The following is a 6,574-nucleotide window of genomic DNA, read 5'->3' as shown; positions in this document are numbered from 1 at the left end:
GGTAGCTGTGGGAGTCGGTGGGCTTGAAATGGATATCGGTTTCTAGGTGGTTGCCCGAGATGGAGACAGAGAGGTCCAGGAAGGTGAGAGAGGTGTTAGAGATGGTCCAGGTGAACTTAAGGTTGGGGTGGAAGGTGTTGGTGAAGTGGATGAACTGTTCAAGCTCCTCGTGAGAGCACGAGTCGGCACCGATACAGTCATCAATGTAACGGAGGAAGAGGTGGGGTTTTGGGCCAGTGTAGGTACGGAAGAGGGATTGTTCCATGTAACCTACAAAGAGGCAGGCATAGCTTGGGCCCATGTGGGTACCCATCACCACCCCCTTTGTCTGTAGGAAGTGGGAGGAATTGAAAGAGAAGTTGTTGAGGGTGAGGACGAGTTCGGCTAAGTGGATGAGGGTGTCAGTGGAGGGGGACTGGTCGGGCCTGCGGGAGAGGAAGAAGCAGAGGGCCTTTAGGCCATCTGTATGGGGAATGCAGGTGTAGAGGGACTGGACGTCCATGGTAAAGATGAGGTATTGGGGACCGGGGAATTGGAAGTTCTGGAGGAGGTGGAGGGCGTGGGTGGTGTCATGGACGAAGGTAGGGAGTTCCTGGACCGAGGGGGAGAAAATGGAGTCCAGATAGTTGGAGATAAGTTCGGTGGGGCAGGAACAGGCGGAGACAATGGGTTGACCAGGGCATTCAGGTTTGTGGCTTTTGGGAAGGAGATAGAAGCGGGCGGTGCGGGGTTGGGGAATGATGAGGTCGGAGGCCGTGGGTAGGAGGTCACCTGAGGTGATGAGGTTGTGGATGGTTTGGGAGATGATGGTTTGGTGCTCGGGGGTGGGGTCATGATCAAGGGGGCGGTAGGAGGAGGTGTCGGAGAGTTGGCGTCTGGCCTCGGCGATGTAGAGGTCAGTGCACCATACAACTACTGCGCCTCCCTTGTCCGCGGGTTTTATGGTGAGGTTGGGATTGGAGCAGAGGGCTGCACGTTCTGCGGGGGAGAGAAGGGTGGAGAGGTTGAGGCGATTGATGTCTCGACGGCAGTTGGAGATGAAGAGGTTGAGGGAGGGTAGGAGGCCTTGGGGTGGTGTCCAGGAGGAGGGGGTGTGTTGGAGGCGGGAGAAGGGGTCCGTAGAGGGAGGGTTAGGTTCATGGTTGAAGAAGTAAGCGTGGAGGCGGAGGCGGCGGAAAAACTGCTCAATGTCCAAACGTAACCAGTATTCATTGATGTGTGGGTGGAAGGGGATAAAGGTGAGCCCTTTACTGAGGACTGACCGTTCGTCATCAGTAAGGGGGAGGTCTGGAGGGATGGTGTCACCATTATTTTGACAGCAAATTCTGGCCCAATGAAACCAACTTCAAAAGAAGCAGACTCCTTAGTAACAATGTCAACCAATCATTTATAAATATTTTGCTGAGATGACATCTTTTGTAATTAGTTTGCACTGTGGTGTACTGGTAAAATTTGTGTCATGTTATTAAGTAATACTTTGTATTGTACTATGGTACAGGTATAATCAACCACGGTACTGTTGTCAGCAGGAAGTATAAATTCCAGAGATATATTTGGAATGTTTTTCAAGCGTAAATGTGCAAACAACATCAACGTATTTTTCCAGATGTCAGTTAACACAATGCATTAAATAGCTCTTTTGACAGTCAAAAAAAACAAAACAGAAAGTTTAAAGGCAAAAATATAATTATTGCAGGAACAGCAGGAGGTAATATATTTCATTAAGATACCCGCCCAAATTTTCCAGTGAGTGCTGAAGGAGGAGTACCCAAAGCTGACTGTGATTTAATCTGGCCACTTACCATCTTACACTGGAACCTTTGCACCTTCCAAAGCCAGCTCTAATGGGATGCAGGGTTGAACAGAGACAGGCAGCCAAGTATACTTGGCACAACTGCACCCTCTTTCCTTGTCATGAACTAAAGTCATGTTGCTTAAAGTCCATAATCAGTTTGTTAGCCTACATTGTTTCAAATTGTCATGAACCCTGAAGTACTTTGGGCATTTTTTTACTTGTAATTGCAAAATATACCTTTAAAAAGAGGATTAATAGAGCCAGAAGTGGTTGCAGTTGTGAATTAATTGGCTGTCTTGAGAAAGAAAGACCACAGAATTTTAAACCTACGGATGGTTGTAACAGAATGAAGCTGCCAGTCTCTAAAACTGTACAGCTTCAACCTAATAACAATGGAAACTCCCCCTTATTCCCCTGACTCTGTACAAACCACTCCTTCAGCCCTGAAAATATTTGCCCACCTCCCTTGCCACTGCTGACAGTATTCACCCCTTTGAATTTGCACAGGAGTAATGTGAAATCAATGCTGTTGTGCATGCACTGCAACAGACTTTATTGAACGTAACTATATACAGAGGATGGAAAAACACAACATTGTATTTGGACCCTTACATACTCAGGCTCCAGTTCCATGAGGACTGATGTCATTTTGTCATATCTCCCTGTGTACATGCTCAATAGCTATGCCCAGAGCGATGGTACAATTTCCTATACACTACAACATCTATGAAAATGCTCAACCCCCTCCCTCTCCCCGACCTCCATTTTAGCACCTTACAGTTTCTGAAAACACTGACTCTTTTGACATCAGCTAGGCAGGAGCTAGGGATTCTGGAAAGTGTGTGATTAGAAGACACTGTGACAGCAGGATAAGCTCCGTTCAGGGACAACAGTGGTCAGCACTATTGCTATCATTTAATAAACTACATTGTGTTGTTTATATCCACACTGTGTTATCTCAGACTTCAGCATCGGCAGTTCCTACTATCTCATTGTGTTGTTTACAACAAGTGCCTTTTCCAATTAAGGACTCAGATTTGGTTTATCCTTTACCATCTCTAATCATTTAGACACTTAGGCTCAGCATACAAAGGGGGATTGCCTTTAGAGGTAGCGGGGAACTGCAGGGGCTGGAGTGCATCTTTACCTCGAATAAGATTATTTTGATTTGACTTGGATAACTTTCCGTTTCAGTTCTATAAGTTTCCCTTGATGACTAGATTTTATTTTTGTTACAGTGCCCCTCAGGAGCTGTCTGCTCTCATTGTGTTTAATTATTTTAGTAGAAAGGAAGATTTGTGGAGAGGACCAGGCCAATGCAAAGGTCTCCTTATGGATCTGCTCCTGGGCCTGACCATGGTAACCATGAACAGGTTCAGGCAGCAGGCTGTGGAGATGTTTCTTACAGCTGACTGCCTGCCTGCCTCTTTTCTGTGATTTTGTGTGCACCTGGGTGTCCTTGGAGAGGGACCACTAATGTCCACCAGTAAACCTCAGGCTGTCTGGGTCTGTGGCTTCCACAGAGGCTAGGTTATATCATCACCCTTTCACAATGAAATGTTAACTTATGTCTCTTAGTTTCATTTATGGTTTGGACATTGGTTACAGTTGCTTTAAGTGGCTGCCAATATTCATTGTTTAATTGATTCAGATGCTTATTATTTCAAATGGTAGAAAAGAGGATTGGTGGTGACAGTCCACCCCAACCACAATCTGCCAGTGGTTGGTATTGTGACATATGACAATGAACGTTACTGGGTGGGAAGTGGGTGGGCTGCGAGTGCTGTGGTGGTTCTTGTACGTTGGCACTTCAGCTAATTTACTTCAGGTTACACTGTGCAGCAGGCATTAGACCCTGTTGCGAAAAGCTCTACAGCTCGATGATTCTGTCATTGAGGCCACGGAGCATTCTGGCTGCGTTAATTTGGAAAGCAGAAATTTTAAACTTCCTGTGCGAGTACCACAGACGTCCGCGTGTTGTGACTTTTTCAGTGTCTTGACGCACATCGGTTATTTATGTTGAAGTAGAGGCATCTTCCCATATTGGAAGATTTAAGCCATTATATTTTTCCTGGGAGCCAGTAAGTCCAATGGTTTAGAACAACACCAAAAACATGGATTCACCTCCTGGTCTGGCTGAGGTAGTATGGACACTTGACACCTTGCTCTACCTTTGAGAGTGGAAGGCAATGGCAAACTAACTAACCACTAACAAAAACTGTCATGTAAAGAACTCAGGAAAAAGCATCAGCAGACAATGAGCAAAGGCTGTGTCTAAGGCTGAGCACTCTTGTGTTGAATGAGGAATAGCCAGGTGTTTCACCAGAAAGCTATTTTTCCTTCACAAGTTGTAATACTTAATATGCTGTTAGAAATTAAATTTAATGGGTGTTAAGTTGCAGAATGCATCTTTCACAAGGTTATTATGTGCGCAATCAATTATGAATCTCAATCAGCAGGGTAGAAAACAAATATCTGAAAGTAATCTATTTTGTGACAATATGTGAAGAACTTATTCTCAGGTTAGGAAACAGATGTTGGGACGACTTGTGGGTCCCAAGACTGTATTGGCGAGGAAAGCAGTGACTCTTTGGAATTGTTGTGGGGAGGCCTCCTTAATAGGCATGGAGATAGGTTCCCAGTCTAATTATGGTGACAGGCAGACTCTCAAAGCTGAAATGCCAGTCTGAGGCCTTTCAGCATGGAAAGATCAGGAGGATGCATTTATTTATTCATTCATGGAATATGATTTGGTTTGATTTATTGATATTTTTTATGTACAAAATAAAAGTGTTGTGTATTGTCGTCACTCTCCTATGCCATCTTAAAACACAGGAAAATAAATTAAGACGAGGAATATAAAGGCAGAAAAATAGCGAAAATAAAGAAAAAGTGTTTGACTTTATAGTCCTTCTTGTTAAGTGCTCTACCATGGGCATTACTAGCTAGATCAGCATTAATTGCCCATCATTAATTGCACAGAGGTCAGTTAAGTGTCAACCATATTGCTAAGGCTCTGGAGTCGTATGTGGGAATTACATTAGTAGAAGGACGTTACTGAACAAGATGGGATTTTTACAATTGTTCACGATCGCCAATCATCTGGCATTTGTTAGTTGAGACTTTTTTTTATTGGATTCAAATCTTACCATTTGCCATGTTGGGATTGAAACCAATACCCGGAGAACATTAAGATGGGTTTATAGATGTAAGTGCAGTGACATTGCCACCCTAACCCTGACTACTGCCACCTATAAAAGGCAAATAACTGAGAGGGTGTTCCAATATGGACTTGCCCACCCACCAATCATTTTAAAACTTTCAAATATAGCAGTCATTGGTAGGGGTGGTGGGATTGTGGGGTGGCAGGTTGAGAGAGCTGGGGCATGTGAGATTGTTGAGAAGAATCAGGAATGTTTGGTTACAGAAGCAGGCAGGGACGGCCAATAGATTTCCTGTAGTGTTGGCAATCCAACCTGTTGCTGAGTGCCCGTCTACCAACTACCCACCTTCATGTCAGAAAACTGCAGGCCAACTGGACAATTGGGGTAAGGTAGTCCTGCCATCCACAAGCCCACTTTGGCAGAAGTAGCCAGCATTGTGAACAGGGTGGGGAAATCAACATGCCACTAGGTCTAGTACATTCAGGGCCTGCTCACCTCCATTCCCTTCCTTGAGGGGGACCAAAAATCCAGTCCCACGTGTTGACAAAGCAAAGCTTCTGTTAATGTTAACTGTTACTGCCGTCCCTAGATTACACATTATGTTCCTCTTTCTATCATCGATAGTTTTATGTTCTCTGCATTGTCCAAGATGATCGTCCTCTTATGATTCAAAGTATTTACTGCCATTCCCTCATTATCCTCGAGAAGACACTTGTGATCGACATCCGCGAACAGCTACAGTCCATTTGATGTAAGTACACTCACAGTATTGTTAGGCCGGGAGCTAACTTAATGCTATTGCCCTGCATTATTCATTTTCTGCTGTAAAATGGTTACAATCTTCACCTAAATGTACAGGATATTTTCTGTTTTTGCTTTTGTTTGCTTCTGTTTCATTTAGTCACCAGATAGGGGCATCACTGGTGAGGTGATGTTTGTTGCCCATTCCTAATTGCCCCATAGGAAGTGGTGGTGAGCTGCCACCTTGAACTGCCACAATCCATTTGATGTAAGCACACACACATTGCCAATAGTTAGGTTTGGACTTTCAGGATTTTGACCAAATGACAGCAAGGTAATGGTGATATGGTTTCAAGTCAGGAAGGCAAGCAGCTTGGAGAGAAAATTTCAAGTGGTGGTGTTCCCATTTATTTGCTCTCCTTTTTGTTCTCGGCAGTAAGGTCAAAATCCTGGTACTCGCGCCCTAATAGTACTGTGAGTGTACCTACATCAAATGGACTGTAGCTGTTTGAGGATGTCGATCACAAGTGTCTTCTCAAGGATAATGAGAGAATGGCAGTAAATATTGGGCCAGCCATTGATGCCTACATCCCTGGAATGAATAAAATACATTTTTGCATATTTGGCAGGGATTATATGAAGTGGATAATGTGGTATTCTTTTCTGTACAAGATTCTGCTAAATTTACATTCATAGGTTATGAAGTTTCTGGATTTGACTATTCACCCAATTCATGGTGAGGGTGGGTAGCCATTACTGTGGTAACTGAGTCCCTGCTAGTGTATGTAACTGGGGGGGGGGGGGGGGGGGGGGGGTTGGTAGGCTTTTAATATTAAAAAATAAAGTTTATACAATGAAAAAAAAAACAAAAAGA

This window comes from Rhincodon typus, chromosome 1 (assembly GCF_021869965.1).
Source record: "Rhincodon typus isolate 14 chromosome 1, sRhiTyp1.1, whole genome shotgun sequence".
NCBI classification, from domain to species: domain Eukaryota; kingdom Metazoa; phylum Chordata; class Chondrichthyes; order Orectolobiformes; family Rhincodontidae; genus Rhincodon; species Rhincodon typus.
This window is presented reverse-complemented; position numbering follows the sequence as displayed.